General features: G+C 45.8%; 1 protein-coding gene across 3 annotated transcripts in view; it reads left to right on the forward strand.

Moving 5' to 3' along the window:
• LOC142158610 (uncharacterized) overlaps positions 1–19,573 on the forward strand; it is a 133,191-nt gene that overhangs the window by 24,403 nt on the left and 89,215 nt on the right. The gene's annotated exons all lie outside the window — the stretch shown is intronic.

Below are 19,573 nucleotides of genomic sequence, written 5' to 3' on the forward strand. Positions count from 1 at the left end.
CTAGAAGTCTTAAACGCAGACTTCCCCTTTTAACCCTGGCTATTTTGACACTATTTGGTCTGGTCACATTCCAACATCAATATCAGTAATTTGTTTATGCAGTTGCCACACAAATTCTTTTGACAAACAGAAAGCTTTTTGGATGATCTTTGACTTCATGTACATTTTCCCTTTACCTGCCCATTCATTTAGACAGAATTGATGGCTGCTCAAGGGGAAGTTAACACACCCCTATGTCCCTGTGAAGATACCGGGTTTTCTGGCCCAATTATACCTACTTCACGCTGGCTGGCCACCCAGGGGGGTGCCTTACTATGCCAGTTAAGTATACCCAGTACCTTCTAGGATTTGTATAATCACTTGGGCAAATTCAGCTAGAAAGTAGAACAATATATTTATTGAATTAAAAACAATCACTAGAATATTATATACACACAGTAAATAAATGCCAGGCAGGTTAACTACATTATCTGTCCCTTACACCACTAGCTTAAGGGGTTACTGTCACCTGGCTGTCCTGAACTGCAGAAATCCAAAGCCCATGGATCTCTCTAAGCTGCATATGTAGTCTCTGGTAGAGAACAGCAAGTCTAAAACCTGCACCTTCCAGGATCAAATCCACCGAATGAACATCGCCTCCACCCCTGGAATGGCTCCTTAAATCTAGGCTCAAATTTCCACACTGTCGTCCCCTTCATGGGCAAGCCCCTGGGTGTCTCCTTGTTAAACATTGAACTAGGGGGTTGAAGAGGCGAGTGGAGATGAACTGTCCTTCCACAGAAACTCCCCTGCTAGATTGTAGACCAAATGTCTGGAGTAATCTTGTGAGAACAATGGATACTAATTAGCCTTCCTGCTCACCGGTGACAAACAGGACAGATTGCGGTGCGGAGAATTTGTGTTGGTATAACTCAATAAAAGAACCTAGAGGATCCTCCCATCGCAATAAGAAACCAATTGACTAGTATCACATGAATAAATGTTTAATCACAGACAAAATAATCTAATAAATAATAAATATAATATCAATTGTAAACCTGTATAGCTGGCCAGCATACATTTGAAAGGTACCTTGATACAAAATAAAAATCAATTATAAAAAATGGTAAAAACCTAAAAAACCCAAAGGGGCTAGGTAAAGGAAGTCCAATATATTGACCGTACTTCTTAAATGAATAATATTGATCGGAAGCTCTTATAGAGAAAGCATGTATACATTCTATGTAACAAATCGATCAATAGTAATCACGAGACTCTCTTTCACTTCATGTTGTGTCTAATACTTCCAATATATGGTAATCAGCTATGTAGACACAGTCAGGATATGCTCCGTAACACTTATTATAGTAAGGAGCAATTCAAATCCAACCGAGATATTCAGCACCTTCTCAACAACATATATTAAATTCTTTGGAAAAACCGCAATTGAAATTCAGCAGTATTTTCCTTACCATTCGGCGTCTTCAACCCTCCGGAGGGATTTAAAGTAGATGGAAATACAGGGATTTCGAAACTCACTATATTCACTAGTTAGTGAATGTTATAGTCGGCACACCCAAATCAGGGTTCAGATGTTAACCGCTCATCAGCGGTAGTGGATCAGGTTGTAGAAAAACTTGTTCCTTTGCGCTGAATCGCGCCCGTCAGATGGGGCTTTAGTTGAAACAGTACCAAGCCAAAATTGCAAGTTATTGTATCAATATACACAGTTCAAAGAGATCAAAATTCAAGCAGACTATATTAGAGACAAAATCTCCGTGCCGTGAAGTAGGCACGAAACGCGTCAGGGATTGAGGTCTGTGATTTCATCTCACTAAACCAACTATCATCTCACCAACACGGAGACACGGAGATTTTGTCTCTAATATAGTCGGCTTGAATTTTGATCTCTTTTGGAACTGTGTATATTGATACAATAACTTGCAATTTTGGCTTGATACTGTTTCAACTAAAGCCCCATCTGACGGGCGCGATTCAGCGCAAAGGAACAAGTTTTTCTACAACCTGATCCACTACCGCTGACGAGCGGTTAACATCTGAACCCTGATTTGGGTGTGCCGACTATAACATTCACTAACTAGTGAATATAGTGAGTTTCGAAATCCCTGTATTTCCATCTATTTTAAATCCCTCCGGAGAGTTGAAGACGCCGAATGGTAAGGAAAATACTGCTGAATTTCAATTGCGGTTTTTCCAAAGAATTTAATATATGTTGTTGAGAAGGTGCTGAATATCTCGGTTGGATTTGAATTGCTCCTTACTATAATAAGTGTTACGGAGCATATACTGACTGTGTCTACATAGCTGATTACCATATATTGGAAGTATTAGACACAACATGAAGTGAAAGAGAGTCTCGTGATTACTATTGATCGATTTGTTACATAGAATGTATACATGCTTTCTCTATAAGAGCTTCCGATCAATATTATTCATTTAAGAAGTACGGTCAATATATTGGACTTCCTTTACCTAGCCCCTCTGGGTTTTTTAGGTTTTTACCATTTTTTATAATTGATTTTTATTTTGTATCAAGGTACCTTTCAAATGTATGCTGGCCAGCTATACAGGTTTACAATTGATATTATATTTATTATTTATTAGATTATTTTGTCTGTGATTAAACATTTATTCATGTGATACTAGTCAATTGGTTTCTTATTGCGATGGGAGGATCCTCTAGGTTCTTTTATTGAGTTATACCAACACAAATTCTCCGCAGCGCAATCTGTCCTGTTTGTCTTTGGTGTATATACATTTGTGTATTTCTGTGGTTGTTGTGCAATAAACCACGACAGTGCAGCAGTGGAGATTGGTTTTATCCCTTTTCTGTATATATTTTTATAGACAAACATTATCTCTGAAAGAGATCCCCAAAAAACCCTTATTGGTGGGATTCCTCCGCCTACATAGTGTGCGCCATTAACCCTTTATGGGATTACTTTTAGTTCCTGCTCACCGGTGTCTTGCAACCTGGTCCCTACCTGGCTTCACTTTAAGGACAATGAATAGTAACCTCACTGCCACATCAACAATATACAATAAGCAATATACATATTTGCAATGAGCTACAATGTCTCTTTATCCACATGTAATTAGACACTGCAGTTGTACTCTTGAGCTGGGGAACAAAAGTAAGGGCTTTAAAAAGAACATGCAATAATCCACATTTTTTGAGAAACTAGGCTGGATATGGTGTTATCAAACTCGTTTCGTCATATAACGCCCCCACTTTTTTAGCCCTTGCCCCAAGTAAACCTTTCTCCCCCAAGTACAAAGTATCTGGCCTGCTGTGGTTTCACCTGGGTCTGATGGTGGGGTAGACAGCTGTACACAGTTTCTTGATCTCCCACCAGGGTCCCATGGGGGCAGGCATATCATCCCACCCAGCTGGAGTGGAGCTTTATGCTGCCCTGTGCCATGAGATGAGACAACAATAAAACTGGGCCACTCCTGTGCACACATCCATGGTAGGAGAGTTGTAGTCCTCCATCCCTTGGGTGCCTTGCCCAACCTCAAATGCTCAACTGCAAATAGTCCCTTGGTAGGTACTCTGTTTCTGGAGATCACGCTCCCCTCTCTCACATACCTAAGTGACAATTGCCCAGGGGCAGAAAGACTTTGGGGCGCCCTGTCTGGTTGTTTCTAGCAAAGATTCAAATTCCCCTTCCCCCAATCGCTCAAGTTACAACTGCCCAGTGGCAGGCAAGTGTGGGGCTTCATTAATTCTTTGCTGCTGGGGAAAACGCTGTCCCCCTCCCAAATCACTTGTGGGTGCCCATGTATGTATGATGGGGTGCATCTCCCCTCCAACGCTACCACATCTATCTGTTGCACTACTTTCTTTGCCACTGACGCATCAAGAGTGGGTCTATCATTCTTTCTTCTCACCCAAGAAGTCATGGCTGGCTGCATAGGAGTAAGCAGACCTAAATGTCCTGTAGTCATCTCTCCCCCCCCTCAAAAGCCAAGTCTCCACTGTTGAATGTTAAAACGTTAAGCGGTCCCAGCAGACTGCCATTCAAGAAATCTAGACCTGAGTTCTTCTTCCCAAAACATCCTATCAGGCGCCGTCCCGCTGTCTCCTCGGGATGGCCGCCTGCGTCTCTACCCTCCTATTGGCTCCCCAAACTTTAAAAGGCACTTCCTGTAAACACACCTGTGCCAGAGTATCAGGTCTTCCTGCCTCCAGCGTTTTCCTGTGTTTCCAGTTCCAGCATTGTTCCTGAATTTCCTCGTTTGCCTGTGACCCTTCTGACTCGGACCGTTTGACCACCCCTTTGGGATCTCCCCCTTGTACTGCGCTACTTGAACGTTACTGACCCGGCTTGTCTCACCATCCCTCCGGATACTCCTATTACCAGAACGTTACCCACCCGGCCTGTCTGACAACCTCTTCTTGTATCTCGCTGTTGACTCATGGAAGGACCGTGACCTGCGTGTTCCTTCAGCGGAGTCCATACCTCCTTGCGGGGGTCCCTGGTGAATACCAGGGGCACTTTAGATTCCGCACCTTCCTCTGAGTTGTGCCAACAATAGCAGGTACGCAAATATAGTTGTGACAGTATACTCTGGCAATGACTATGGTGGGGTCTGGTTAACCGTCGGCCCGGAAATTACTTCTGCACCTGGCTCAGCGGGTTGAACAACAGGACGCGGCCCAGGTTCATCTCCTACAATGTGTCCAAGTTATTGCCACCCGTTTTGATGTCTTACAGGGTTCCTTGCCAACTACTCCAGCCATAACCTCCTCTGCATCTGCATCCTTCAGTGTGGTTACGGTCTCTACAGCAGCCTCCTGTCTGCGCATTCCGACACCTGAAAAGTTTGATGGAGATGCCAAGAGGTGCAAGGGTTTTCTGAACCACTGCACCATTCAATTTGAATGTAACCCAGGGACCTTCACATCAGAACGCACAAAAGTGGCGTTTATCATCTCCCTCCTCAGCGGTCAAGCTCTCGCCTGGGCCTCACCTCTATGGGAACGAGGGGATCCCCTCCTTAGCAACACAACCTTTTTCATCAAGTCCTTTAGAAGAGTCTTAGATGAGCCCGGAAGAGTCGCTTCTGCAGCTATTAGTTTGTTGAACCTTCATCAGGGCTACCTGTCCGTGGGTCAATATGCAGTTCAATGCCGGACTTTGGCTTCCGAGTTGAAATGGAACAATGAAGCACTAGTAGCAACTTTCTGGCAGGGTTTGGTCGATCGTATTAAAGACGAGTTAATCTCCAGAGAACTCCCTGCGGATCTTGATTCTCTCATCTCGATGTGTATTAAGGTGGATTTGCACTACCAGGAGCGCACGCAAAAACTTTCCTCTAGTAAACGGTTCATACTACGGCTGGCGCCTCAGGTCCAGAATCCCATCCTGCCAGTGGATGAACCTATGCAAGTAGGACGCTCTAAATTGTCTCCAGAAGAAAGGGAGAGGCGCTTCAAACAACGTCTGTGTCTATTTTGTGGATATCCGGGACACCTTCTGAGGGCTTGTCCCAAGAGACCGGGAAACTCTTCCTCCTGAACGGTGGCAGGGAGGCCCGCTTTAGGAGAGTCCATTGTTGCTTCCTACTCCAAAAATTCCCCAGAATTTCTTATGGCTGTCATCCTGAGCACCTCTAAATATCCTTTCCCTACCACGGCATTTGTGGACTCCGGCTCCTCCGGGAACTTCATTTCTGCGGATCTTGCCACGCAGCTCCAAATACCAATAGAATCCTTGCCTCAACCGCTATCTTTGACGACAGTCGATGGTAGTCGTGTCACCAACGGCTCCATCTCCTCCGTTGCCAGTTCGGTTGATGGTAGGAGTGCTTCATGGCGAGATGATCCAATTTTGGTTTTGCCTAAGTCCATTAACCCCCTTATCCTGGGGCTACCATGGTTAAGGATGCATTCACCTCAACTGGATTGGGGTCGAGCTCAGGTTACAGCATGGGGTTCAGGATGGCTTCATAGATGTTTGTCCAAGGTCCTGCCCCCCAAGTATCGAATTATGGCTCACTCCAAGCTAACTAATCTTCCTGCTGCATATATGGAGTTCCAAGATGTATTCAGCAAGATTGAAGCAGAAATCCTGCCTCCCCATCGTCCCTGGGATTGCGCTATTGTTCTGTCTCCTGACCAACCTAGCCCCAAGGGGCAGACCTATCCGTTATCTCGTCCAGAGACGGCAATGTCCCAATACATCACGGAGAACTTAAAACTGGGATTTATCCGTAAGTCTACATCCCCGGCTGGTGCAGGCTTCTTCTTTGTCAAAAAAAAGGACGGGTCTCTTTGTACATGTATTGATTATCGTTCTCTTAACCACATCACCATCAAATATCGATACCCATTACCCCTCATCTCTGACCTCTTTGATAGACTAATTGGATCACAAATGTTTTCCAAATTAGACCTTCGTGGGGCCTACAATTTGATTCTCATTAAGAAAGGGGACGAATGGAAGACGGCCTTTAATACCAGGGATGGGCACTTTGAGAACCTGGTGATGCCCTTCGGACTCTGTAATGCTATCTTTCAGGATCTGTTATACACCTCGGTGGTGGTCTACTTAGACGATATATTAATATTTTCTAAAGATTTGAAATCCCATCAGGAACAAGTGGAGGTGCTACGCAGACTACGGAAACACCACCTCTACTGCAAGTTGGAAAAGTGCGTTTTTAAAGTAACTCTGGTACCTTTTCTTGGATTCATCGTGTTAGGTCAAGGACTGTGTATGGATCCCACCAAGGTGCAGCTATCCAGGATTGGCCTCAACCACAAAGCCTTAAAGCTATCCAAAGGTTCATTGGCTTTGCAAACTATTATCGCCAATTTATTCAGGGATTCTCCTCCATCATTGCTCCGATCACAGCCTTAACCAGGAAGACTGCCAATCCTAGGGTCTGGTCCCCGGAGGCCACTTCTGCCTTCACGATGCTAAAAGAGGCATTCTCTTCAGCTCCAGTCCTTTCCCAGCCAGACCAGGAACGACCCTTCTTCCTATAAGTGGATGCATCCTCTGTAGGTATTGGAGCTTTGTTATTTCAAACATTTCCTGGCTCTCATAACACGTGTGGGTTTTTCTCCAGATGATTCCTTCCTAGTGAATGTAATTATGGAATTGGGAATAAGGAGTTACTGGCCATCAAGGCTGCCCTGGAGGAATGGCGACATCTGTTGGAGGGGGCGGTATATCCTGTTACTGTGTTAACCGATCATCGGAACCTAGTATTCATTCAGGAGGCTTGTTGCCTTAATCCTCGGCAAGCCCGATGGGCATTCTTCTTTGCTCGGTTAAACATTAGGCTCACATTTTGTCCTGGTGCCAAGAACGGACGAGCAGACCCTACAGTGGGCTCATTCCTCCCGTATTGCCGGACATGCTGGAATAAAAGACTACAGTATTGCTTTGACGTTGTTTCTGGTGGCCTACTGTACGTGCTGATATATGCAAATATGCAGGACTGCTCCGTCCACTTCCTATTACCAATGTTCCCTGGGAGAGTGTGGCTATGGATTTCATAACAGATCTACCTCCCAGTGCAGGGTTTACCACTATCTGAGTGGTCATTGATCGTTTTTCCAAGATGGCACATGTTATTCCTCCAACTGGATTGCCCACTGATGGTCGTCTTGCAGATATCTTTATCAAAGAGATCTTCAGGTTACATGGCTGCCCTAAGGAGATTATCTCGGACCGCGGAGTACAATTCACCTCCCGGTTCTGGAGAACCTTTTGTCAAAATCTGGGTGTAGAGCTAAAGTTCTCTTCGGGGTATCATCCCCAGACTAATGGGCAGACTGAGCGAATTAATCAAGATCTTGAGACTTTTCTTTAGTGTTTCACTTCTGACAATCAGAATAAGTGGTCTCAATTTCTACCCTGGGCAGAATTCTCCCATAACCAACGGGTTAATGAATCCACAGGATTCTCCCAGTTCTTCATTGTATATGGAATCCATCCTGTCTTTCCAGATCCCTTCCCAGTATCCTCCTCGTCAGTTCCAGCCGTAGATACCCTCCATCGAGAGTTTGCTCTTATTTGGGCCAAGACTTTACTCCAGGCCACACAGCATCACAAGATCTTTGCAGACCGTCATCGAAGGTCCACTCCCCTCCTGAAAGTAGGGGACCAGGTGTGGCTATCCACCAGGGACTTGAAACTAAAAGTTCCTTCGATGAAGATGGCTGCACGATTTATTGGTCCCTATACCATCCTGCAAGTCATCAATCCTGTGCTCTTTAAGTTGAAACTGCCTCCTTCTCTGAAGTGTCACAATAGTTTCCACGTATCATTACTGCCACTATTGGTACTCAATGAATTCTTTCGGTCTCCCTGCCGACCTCCACCAGTGCAAACTTCTACTGGAACAGAATTCGAGATCAAACGGATTTTGGCCTCTCGCATTCTTCATGGCAAACAGCAATTTCTCGTCCATTGGAAAGGATACGTCCGGAGGAGAGATCATGGGTGGACAAGCAAAACCTTCACGCCCCTAGGGTTTTTAAGAAATTCCTTCTAACAGGAGGAGGAGGAAGAAGAGGAGAGAATACCGGCAGGCGCGTCGTGCTGTTTTCTCGGGGCGGCCACCTGCGTCTATGCCCAGCGCGTCTGGCTGCCCGGCTCAGTCTTCTGCGCACGCAATAGTCTCGGCTGCAGCTGAAAACAGTGCTGCCGCCCACTACACTCCTATTGGCTCCCCAAATTTTAAAAGGCACTTCCTGTGCACACACCTGTGCCAGAGTTTCAGGTCTTCCTGCCTCCAGCGTTTTCCTGTGTTTCCAGTTCCAGCATTGTTCCTGCCTTTCCTCGTTTGCCTGTGACCCTTCTGACTCGGACCTTTTAAACACCCCTTTTGGATCTCCCCTTAGTACTGCGTTACCTGAACGTTACCGACCCGGCTTGTCTCACCAGCCCTCCAGATATCCTTGTGTACTTCCTATTACCAGAATGTTACCGATCCGGCCTGTCTGACAACCTCTCCTTGTATTTCGCTATTGACTCGTGGAAGGACCGCGACCTGCGTGTTCCTGCAGCGGAGTCCATACTTCCTTGCGGGGGTCCCTGGTGAATACCAGGAGCCAACAATAGCAGGTACGCAAATATAGTTGTGACACATCCAAAATAATCTGGTATAAGAGTTGGGGTACATAGGGGCTTCTCACTGCCTATGCTCACCTCCTTCACCTCTGGCACACCAGGAGGTAGCATTTCCTCCACAGAGGGAGGGTTAACTAGACTGGGGAAACCAGTGCCAAATCTTGGCTACAACTCTGTTGGAATCTCAGTTGCGGTACCTAGGTTTACAGAGGGCTGCAGGAAGGTTACAGGATCACTCAGACTCACTTCCCGCTAATGTAACACATCATCCGGCTCGGGTGCGACAACATGATGGGCCTCCTCTGTTCTTTTCCCTGCCAGTCTAACTTCACTTGGGACCTCCCCTGGTTGAACATGCTGGGCAGCTGGTGGTTGGAATTCACTTGCCAAGTCCTCATCCTCCAAGCCCGCATATGGCCAGCTGTAACAGCTCAGGGTGGTCACTGAGAGTTTCGCTGTGACCTTCCCCTAAGGAGGAGAGAAGGGGTTGCAGGGGGTGTTTCCTATCATCCACCTGATTGAGGTCAGCCTCCTCCAGTGTAATATACTGGGTAGGTGGTTTTTGGTACTCTCTCACCAGTTTCTCATCTAACAATTCTGCATAGTGAAAGGTGTAGGAATAGTTTTCCCATGGCCCCGTGGTATTGGCCCCTAACATGACGATCCCTTTATCCTCCCCCATTAATTCTGTCATACAGTCTGTGATCATAATTTATGCTGACATCATATTTTGAGCAAATTTATTTTTCTCTTTTGTCCCAATTGGGAACAGCTGTACAACATTTGCATCGGAGAGCACACTTGCAGTATCCTGCATTACTTCATTGGATAACACATTTTCAGACACAACAGGGGTGGATAACTGACCTATTCAGCAATTCTGTTCTAACTCAGACACAGTCTCAGGTGCCAATAACGCTGGCAAATTATCTGAAGATGCTACTACATGGTACTGGTACTTACATGGTAGCTCTTTTCCATCTAGGTCAACAAATGGGACGAGTTCTCCTAATCCTTTCTGAGTAGTCCGAGGTACAACATCCTCACCAGGCAGTTCTTCTCCAACCTCTCCCAAGATAGTAGCTTGGGCAGCTGAGTATAACCCACTTGAATGGACCTCCCCCTGATTAACAGACTGAGCAGCCCCGGATACTACTGATTATTGTTGTTACTGGATTTTTCCTTGGCAAGTGTGGCTGGATCATGTAGAAATAGTTTATTCTAGAAATGTTTTTCAAACAGAGGTGCTGGAACCAATGTAAAAGCACTTATCGTGTTAAATTGGGATGTGTTATGTAGGAAAATGACTTGTTTGGAGTTTGTAACTTTTCTTTGGAAATTCTCAAGTTAGCAATAGAGTGGAGGAAATGTGTATTCTGCAACTGTCTGAAGAAAGAACCCATGTTAATCTCATGTTAATTAGACATTTTGATGTGTTAGTGTCCAACACCCCTGAAGGCACAGGAAGGTTTAATTAGACTTGCTGTTAGATTTCCTCTGTGTCTAAAACAGGATGCAGGAAATCACAGCAAGTTTTAGGATATCACAAATAAGTGTAAATTTTAGCTTTGCATTGCATGTAAATCCATGTTTGGGAAACCTATATCGTATCCTCATACTAAAAATAGCTGAGACGTTGCAGAACCATCTCGGATCAGGGGGCTGGCTTACCCCCTGCCAGGAGTTATGTCAGAACTGTATAAAAAGTGAGCTGTTTGAGAATGTAATGTATCATTCTTGTACCATCATACTTCTGGAAAGATCACTAGTACTACAGACTGGCGTATGAACTGCTCTTCTTAGGACTTCTTGAGTAAATAAACATCACTTTCTTCAAAGACCTGCTTGAAAACCTTTCCATGCTGAAATTCCTGTGACCTACATATTACACCCAACTCTAATCCGTCCCTGGCTATTCTGAGGTTTGGACCCAGCTTTCCGGTACCACCGCTTTGCCTGCTACCCAGCAGCTCTGACTAGTGTGATAGGTACCAGCCCAGGTACACCAGCAACGTGGTACAATAGCAGCAACAGTTACCCAGAATCCGGTTCTGGATGGCGGTAAGGAGTCCAGTGGTGGCAGCAGCTTATTTCCCTCCTACTGCTGTTAGAGGGCGCATTTGGAATAAAGAAAGGGAAGGGTAAGCCCAGCCGGTTCCCAGCAACAACAGACAGGGTGGCATAGGTGGTCTATCCTGTCACAGATTTCTGCTGGCAAGCAACAGGATAACCCCAGGCGACTTTTTCATGTACCAGTCCGGAGAGCCGAGTTATTCAGGAAAGGAATAACTGCAGCCAGGAGAAAGCACAGATGTCCAAGTACAGTAAAATGTCCAAAGCGGACCTCGAGATACTGTGCCAAGCAAAGAATATAGACACTCCTTATAGAGAAAAAAGTAGCGAAATGAGACAGGCGCTGAAGGCCTGTGATGAGCAGTACAGGTCAGCAGATGAGGGAGCTGACAGTGACCAGGAGGAGACGGTAACGCCAAACCTAGCGGCACCTGCAGTAGCATCCCAGAACACAGCACGTGTACTGATGCATCAGCTGGGGTCCCTGGGAGACAAGCAACTGAGGCGGAGCGGTTGCTTATCATCAAGTTGTGGGGCAATCGGTCAGCACCGCCTCCTGCAGCGGCCCGTGAACAGTCATCTGCTGTGGTCAGATTGGACTCTCTCCACTTTACTAAATTTGATGACACTGTTGGAGATATTGATGGACATTTGCAGATGCTTGAAATGTCTTGTAGCCTCCATGACTTGTCCAAACAGGAGTGGGTAAAGAATCTGGTTCCCACGCTACACGGTTGTGCAGTGGAAGCTTATCGCGGAGTGGCCCCAGAGGACTGTGCGTACTCTGGAATTTGCCAACCAGTTGCGGCAGTTGGCAATAAGATGGATTACTGGATCTGACTCCTAGTCCTGGGAAGAATTAGTGGACTTAATTTGCAGAGAGCAGTTTCACCAGAGGTGAAGGAGTGGGTAATGGACCGTAGCCCAGCAACTCTGGAAAAACGGCTTAGTTGGAGGTTCATTATGTGGCAGTGAGGCCACACTGGCAGAAGCTCTCTGTTAACAGCCAACCCCAAATAACTATACAATCCGGGAGACACCCTTCTTCTACTCACTCCCAAAAGCAAATACATAACCCTTCGGGTAACATTTTCCAGCCACACCCCACCCTGTCCCTGAGAGTAATCAGAGACCATCAAACCCAGGCTGCATTGGAAGTGCATCAACTGTGGGAGAACCGATCAACTGCGGATGGACTGTCCCACATCCCCAGCACCTCAGACTCGTGCCCATAATCCGAGTCCTGGGGCCTGGCTGATTTGCTTAACTGGCGAAGGTTTCCCCTGCCAGCCCAACGGAGAGTGTCGTTTCTGAAGGTGACTCAGCGGAGAGAGTCACCTGTGTGTCCAAAAGACCTCCACAAACATGTGGAGGAACATGCAGCCAGTCCAAGTGGGACCCCTGAAGGGAGAAGAACTGAAAGACTCAGGGGCAACCATAACTGTAGTGAGCCCCCATCTCATTGATCCTGATGCAGTATTGCAGGGTTGCACTGCTAAAGTTACCATGGCAGATGGACTGGAGAAGGAAGTGCCAGTAACAAGGGTGTATCAGGACTGGGGAGATGGCCAGTTACGAGATGTTGCAGTTGTGGATGGTCACCCAACTGATGTGATCTTGGGCAACGTTGTTGGGAGGTGGAATTGTGACCACATATCTTAACTTTATTACCCGGAGCCAAGCTGCCCGACTAGTCTTCAGGATCTACACCTGCACAACCCAGCCCAGAGGAAAAGACCACAGCTGCTATTTCTTCAGGAAACAGCCAGCCCTTGGCCTCTGGAAAGACTACGTCCCCTTGCAATGCAGAGGATATTGTCACTTGCCAATCTGATCTAGTGGGGGTGCCCGGTGATACTCCTGTCGCTAGTAGTATGCCAGCTCCACCGGTGAGTATAGCTGACCATAGTGACCCCCCTTTGACTGACCCTAGTAACCCCAACATAGACGCCCCTGCACCGTAACCTGACTTAGACGATAGTGAGGGTTGCAGGGAAAAATTTAGGGCAGCTCAGCTCTCTGATGGGGAGTATGACCGTAAAGGGTTGTTGTACCATGTAGCTAGGAAGGTAGATGGGGATAGACAAGTCCAGGAACAACTTCAACTGGTGGTATCACGGGGCTTTAGCACGCAACTGCTGTTGGTTGCCCACAAAATTCCTGTGGCGGGACACCAGGGACGAGACTGAACACTGAAGCGCCTAACACAGAACGTTTTCTGGACGGAAATGTCAAATGACGTCCAGGCCTACTGTAAGTCTTGTAATGTGTGTCAGCTGCTCGAGCGCCCCAGTGCTCGTGCTCCACTCAGGTCTTTGCTAATAGTTGGGGAAGCCTTTCAGTCAGTGACTGTGGACATAGTACATCCCCTACCTGTGCCCAGTAGATCGAGGACAGCTCAGCTCTCTGATGGGGAGTGTGACCTGGCATAAAGGGTTGTTGTACTGTGTAGCTAGGAAGGTAGATGGGGATAGAAAAGTCCAGGAACAAGTTCAACTAGCGGTACCACGGGGCTTTCGCATGCAACTGATGTCAGTTGCCCATGAAATCCCTATGGCGGGACACCAGGGAAGAGACGGAGCACTGAAGCGCCTGACACAGAACTTTTTGTGGCCAGGCATGTCGGATGACATCCAGGCCTACTGTAAGTACTGTGATGTGTGTCACCGTCTTGGGCGTGCCAGTGCTCGTGCTTCCCTCAGGTCCTTGCCAATAGTTGGGGAACCTTTTCAGCGAGTGGCTGTGGACATAAGTTCCCTGCCTGTGCCCAGTAGATCAGTTAAGAGATACATTCTCACTGTGGTGAACTACGCTACCTGATATCCAGAGGCTGTAGCTCTATCCTCCATCACTGCGGAAAAGGTAGCATATGCGCTGCTAGGAGTATTTATCAGAATAGGGCTCCCTAATGAGATACTAACTGATCAAGGGACACAGTTCATGAATGAACTGGTCCAGTGTCTCTGTGCAAAGTGCGCAGTGCAGCAACTCCGTACTGTCCCCTAACATCCATAGACTAATAGACTGCGAGCGGTTCAATGGCAGTCTGATGCACATGCTACGGGCATTTGTAACTTCAGAAGGAAGGGGGGGCCTGGGAACACTACCTGCCACACCTGTTTGCTTATTGAGGGGTGCCGCAGGAGTCTACCTGTTTCTCCCACTTTGAGCTACTATATGGCCGCAGAGTCTGTGGGCGGACCTCTTGACCTGTTCCGGGAGTCTTTGGAAGGGCGCTACCCACCCAGGATGTCTCTGTGGTGGAGTATGTGTTGATTCTCAGAGATCAGTTAGAAGATCTCATGGGGTTCTTTAGGGCTAAATTAGCGGACGCTCGGGCAAAACAGAGGATTTGGTATGATCATGGTCCTTGTGCCAGAGTGTTTGTGGTAGGGTAGAAGGTCCTTGTTCTGATGCCCACGCGCACAAGCTCCAAGCTGCCTGGGCTAGACCGTGCACGGTCTCAAAATGCCTAAGTGACATCACTTACGTGGTGTCATTTGATAGCGACAGTAGGCGGCAGCAGACGTAACACGTGAATATGTTTAAGGCATAACACAAGCATGTGGAGTCGGTAGCAGCGGTTTGCTGCTTACTGGCTGAGGAACCAGAAAGTGACCCACTTCCTGACCTTCTCGAGGATGCCAGAGCTGAAGGTGGTATAGAGGAAGTAGGCTGGGATGAGCAGTTGAGTGCCCGCAAGAGGGAGCAGCTTGAGGCAGTGCTGTGGCCCTTTGCGACTCAGTTCAGTAGGAAGCCTGGTCGGCCTTCTTTGGTGATGCAACATGTGGACAATTGTAAGCATAGGCAATTTAGGCAACCCGCTTATCGAGTCTCACCAAAGGCCAAGGAAAATAGCTACAAGAAGGTACAGGAGATGCTTGAGCTAGGGGTGATCCAGCCATCGCGTAGTCCATGGGCGTCCTCTGTTTTAGTGGTTCCCAAGAAAAACAAGTCCACGTGGTTTTGCGTAGGCTACCACCGGTTGAAGGAGGTGACCGTGTCTGATGCCTATTTCCTGCCCTGAATTGACCTGTGTTAGACAAGTTAGCTGGAGCAAAGTATATTTCCATCTTTGGCTTGACTAAGGGGTGTTGGCAGATACCGCTGACCCCCGAGGCTCAGGAACGGTCGGCATTCATCACCCTATTTGGCCTGCTTGAGTTTAAATCCATGCCATTTGTGATGAAGAATACACCAGCCACCTTCCAGTGTTTGGCTGATTACCTGCTGGAAGAGTGTAAAGGCTTTGCTCAGGCTTACTTGGATGACATTGCCATTTTCAGTAAATCCTGGAATGACCATCTGAAACATGTAGGGCAAGTGTTGGAGAACATTCACTGGGCAGGTCTGACCATCAGAGCTGACAAGTGTGAAATGAGGATGTCAGAGGTGCAGTACCTGGGTCATTTTGTGGGGGGAGGTAGGGTTAAGTCAGAACCAGCTAAGAGGGAATCCGAGGCTGGCTTCAGCCCAAGACCCAAAAACAAGTACTGGCTTTCTTAGAGACCTGAGGGTACTACAGACGTTTTGTCCCACTTTAAAACTGTAACAAAGCCCTTGACAGATCTTGCTAAGATGAAACTCTCCAAAGTAGTTGAGTGGACACCCGCTTGTCAGCTGGCATTTCAGTCGTTAAAGGAAGCCTTGGTTCTTGCTCCAGTTCTTTTGGCGCCCAATTATGACAAGGACTTTATTGTGCAAATTAATGCCTCACAGTATGTACTGGGAGCAGTACTTAGCCAGGTTGGGCCAGATGTGCAGGAGCCCCCTGTAGCATATTTGAAGGTGGGGTATGTCACAATTGAGAAGAAATGTATGGCCATTGTTTGGGCAGTGAAAAAACTTCAACCTTATTTGTATGGACGGCATTTTACTGTGGTGACTGATCATAATTTTTTAAAGTGGCTACTACTCACCTCATGGGAAAATGGCAGACTTTTGCGCTGGAGACTTGCAGTTCAAATTTATGACTGGCATAATTCACAAGCAAGGAAAGGCTCACAGATGTGTTGAGGGTCTGTCTTGGCAGGAAGAGTCGGATACTCCAGGTCACCTCCAGTAACTCTAAAAGACTGCAGTACCAGCAACCAAATCATGGGAACATGGCACAATTTTTGCCCGCATGGACAAGGAGGGGCGAGGATTGTGGCTGGATCATGTAGGAATAATTTATTCTAGCAATGTTTTTCAAACAGAGGTTCAGTCTCCCATGTATAATTGCAAAAGCACTTATCGTGTTTCATTGGGATGTGTTTTGTAGGGAAATGAGTTGTTTGGGTTTTGTAACCTTTCTTTGGGAATTCTCAAGTTGGTAATAGAGTGGAGGAAATGTGTGTTCGTCAACTCTCTGAAGAAATGACGCATGTTAATTTCATGTTAATTGGACCTTTTGATGTGTTAGTGTCCAACACCCCTGAAGGCACAGGAAGGTTTAATTAGACTTGCTGTTAGATTTCCTCTGTGTCTAAAACAGGATGCAGGAAATCAAAGCAAGTTTTAGGATATCACAAGTAAGTGTAAATATTGTTAGCTTTGCATTGCATGTAAATCCATGTTTTGAGAAACATATATCGTATCCTGATACTAAAATTAGCTCAGACGTTGCAAAGCCATCTCATATCAGGGGTCTGGCTTACCCCCTGCCAGGAGTTATGTCAGAACTGTATAAAAAGTGAGCTGTTTGAGAATGTAATGTATCATTCTTGTACCATTATACTTCTGGAAAGATCAATATTACCACAGACTGGCAAAAGAACTGTACTTCTTAGGACTACTTGAGCAAATATTCATCACTTGCTTCAAAGATCTGCTTGACAACATTTACTTGCTGAAATTCCTGTGACCTACAGATTAGACCCAACTCTAATCCGTCCCTGGCTGTTCTGAGGTTTGCACCCAGCTTTCCAGTACCACCGCACTGCCTGCTACCCAGCAGCTCTGGCCAGTGTGATAGACCATGGGGAATCAACCCCCAGCAACCCTGATCCATAGTAAGAGGTCAGTGGTACCAGCCCAGGTACACCAGCAATGGGATATACTAGCAGTGACAGTTACCCATAAGGAACATGTTTCTCGATGCCGGTGCTTCACTAGCTTAAGGAGTTACAGTCACATGGCTGTCCTGTAGTGTAGAATTCCAAAGCCCATGGATCTCTCTCAGCTGCATATGTAGTCTCTGTTAGAGAACTGCAACTCTAAAACCAGCACCTTCCAGGGTCAAATCCACCGAATGAACATCACCTTTCCCCCTGAAGTGGCTCCTTATATCTAGAATCAAATTTCCACACTGTTTTCCCCTCCCTGGGCAAACCCGTGGGTCTCTCCTTATTATAAATTGGTGAGTCCTGGACTAGAGGGTGGGAGAGGGGAGTTGAGATGAGCTGTACTTCCACAGAAACTCCCCTGCTAGATTGTAGACCAAATGTCTGGAGTAGTCTTGTGAGAATAATGGATACTAATTAGCCTTCCCCTTTACCAGTATCTTGCAACCTGATCCCTAACCATATCCCACCTGGCTTCACTTTAAGGACAATGAATAACATCTTTCATGCAATATCAACAAGATGCAATAAACAATACACATATTTACAATGAGCTACAATGTCCCCTTATCCACATGTAATTAGACACTGCAGTTGTACTCTGTTGAGCTGGGTAACAAAAGTAAGGGCTTTTAAAAGAACATGATCTAATCCACATTTTGTGAGAAGCGAGGAACAGGCTGGTTAAGGTGTTATCAAACTTATTTCCTCAGTCTCTATTTCATTTCATACACCCTGGCTTTAATTTATGAACTGGACAATATGTGCATATTACTGGTTATTACAATATTACATATTACTGGAGATTAAAAACTTCACTTCAAAGTCCAGGTTACCTACAACACTTTTATTTATTTTTTGCCATTTTTCTCCTCAAATACTGCTTCATTGCACCTCAATTTAGTCTTAAAGTTATAATGAGAGAAGGTTCATTTGGACTATTTTTATTCCATATCTGACTATGGAGTATTTTATTTTGTATATTACATTAGTAGAATTGCACCTTTACAATGTCTACACAATTAGGGAACCTGAAAGTGCAAAAGGTGTCCAGTAAATGTTTAAAATCTATGCCACTTTCAAGGGTATTGTCACGAACACGCTCCCAGCTGCCGTGACTTTGGGGTGTTTGCTGTATGAGGTCACACACGATTTCAGCCCGCAGTCTTTCTCACCTATCACACAGGTTCTAGACCTACGGAATCGCCCCCAAACACAGCACTCTCACACCCCCAGACACTTCAAGGTACAGCCACCACCTATTGGGTACGGGCAATATACTGTCCCACACTGGCACACAGGCTTCTAGTTTCACAAACTAGCAAGACTCACACCAGCACACACAGGGTTAACTCTTCACACCTCCAGACTGTTACACAAATGTACATACAAGCACACACAGCTTGTTAATCAAATGTATCAACAAATCACACACTGGCATTCCAATGGTTAACCTGGTCGAGCGATCTCTTCTAATAAGGCTATGGATTCTTTAGAGTATTAGGGACGCAACTTATTAAATTTTAGATTTAATATACAAAAGGTACAGGGCATACCGATAACAAAAATAATGAATAAAGATTTGACATACAAATAAAAAATTGCAAACAGTTATAAAACAAATGGGATGAAAGTACAGAGCATTACTTACAAATAATAATCTGTATACCTGGGGCAGGCAGGAAAGATGGACAGTCCTTCAATTACATTGATTCCCCAAGAAGCTGAAAAATTCTCCTTTCCACACACAGGTTTTTAAGCAACATGAAATAGGACGGTCTTCACAGATGCTAATCGGGGGTTGTGTCCTGGGACACTTTTTCAAACCAAATTTACATGTTGCCTGATTTCCTAACCAATTCTACTATGTGATATATTTTTCCTGGACAGCGTTACATCGATCCAATTTTACCATTAATAAATACCCTATGACTTTGTCCATCTTTTCATATCAAACATGCCTAAGTACAGTGCATTCGCAGAGCTTACACTCCTTTTCTTCATTTCTCTGGGGGTCAGAATTATTAATTTAACATATAAGCTGCCCTTCATCATGCTATTGAGGAATATGTGGTTGATCACTACTTTTTATTGATTTTAAGTGGCATATTTTAAAACTAAATTCTTTTTGTCTATACAGTATTACATATAGGCTATGTTAGCACATGGCCTCATTGAGCCAGACCACATGCTGAGCGGTACCTAAAAGTCTATTCAAGTGTTACAAATAGTCTAGATCTCACCCGGGAGTCCTTTGAACTGCCCTCAGGTGACACTTCTATCTGTTCACACTGGTGTGTGCAAAGCCATCAAACACAATTACATCAGACTCTGCGGACTAGATTTACTAAGCTGCGGGTTTAAAAA

The sequence above is a fragment of the Mixophyes fleayi genome, chromosome 5 (assembly GCF_038048845.1).
Source record: "Mixophyes fleayi isolate aMixFle1 chromosome 5, aMixFle1.hap1, whole genome shotgun sequence".
Lineage (NCBI taxonomy): Eukaryota > Metazoa > Chordata > Amphibia > Anura > Limnodynastidae > Mixophyes > Mixophyes fleayi.